Here is a 1,203-nt window from a genome sequence, read left to right as displayed (position 1 = left end):
TGCTTTGAGGAGCCTGAGCAGTGAATATAACTTTGTGGACATAACTTATGGCTTTTTTCCCCTCCTTAATCTTTTTCTACTTTTTCGGTTGCTTTGTAAGTCTTTTGAGGGGTGAGCCTAATGCAAGGAAAGAAACACGACAAAATTTGCACGCTGGCTTGTTAGCTAAACAGGTAACCAGGCAAAAGCAATTGACCGTAGTGGTGGAGTGGATTTAATATTAACCTGTCAGTTACTGCATGCGAGCTCTCTTTAGTGAAAGTCAAAATTCCATCGTCTTACAAGAGTAGGAAAAAAAGCACTCTCCTGCTACCACTGTTAGTGTAGTTACTGTAGCAACAGATTTTTCCATCCCCTGTGTGTTGCTCCAGGCTTTTTCCACAGCTTCCATATAATTTAAGTGTTGAGATTATTTTTCTGGTTTACATTCCATAATTTTGATAACCAGCATATTGTGTGAAAGTGAGTGCTGGAAACTTGCACACCACTGTGCTTTCCAGCAAATGACTTGTTTGTGTCCAGGACAAGTTGATCAGCCTGCTTCTATTAATTAAAGCACTAATATTAGTGCTTTACTAGTGCTGGGTGAGCTGTTTTTAGCTGATTAGCTACTGAACAGGTTTTGCTACTTGCTACTTGCGAATTCAGCTTTTGAGAGGAGAGTAGTGACACCAGGAATTTAGTTTTTTTAAAAAAATATACTTTTAGTATATCAGCTGATCCTGTCCTGGTTCACTGTAAATGTCTACCTCCCACTGAGACTGAAGCATACTGTTTATCAGAAATGTCTAGACCTGTTGTTAATGGAGAATTGACTGCCTGTCTTTGCCTTGACTCTGGAAAATAAAATTATTTTTTCGATTGACTGGTACGAGTGTTTCCCATCTTCAATTTCCATCAAACAGACAAATCTGCTGCCATGCTCAGATTGCTATCGGGGGAGATGACAAAATCAGACTGGTCTTGGCTATCAGTAAATGTTTTTGCTGTTCCCTTCCTCCTGAACCAACTGTGAAATTTTCAGAGGGACAGCACCTTCCTCGTCCATTCTGAAGTCAGGAATATAATCAGTGTTCAGTCAGCTTTATGAAAAAGGTGAGATTTTTTCCTAGTGGAAAAGCAGATACCTGGTTTGAAGACAGCTTTGTGAGCTGCTTTGCAGGAGCCACCTAATCTCCTCTTCTGGTGGATGTTGGAGAGACT

The sequence above is a fragment of the Opisthocomus hoazin genome, chromosome 2 (genome assembly GCF_030867145.1).
Source record: "Opisthocomus hoazin isolate bOpiHoa1 chromosome 2, bOpiHoa1.hap1, whole genome shotgun sequence".
NCBI classification, from domain to species: Eukaryota; Metazoa; Chordata; class Aves; order Opisthocomiformes; family Opisthocomidae; genus Opisthocomus; species Opisthocomus hoazin.
Note: the sequence above shows the minus strand (reverse complement) of the source record.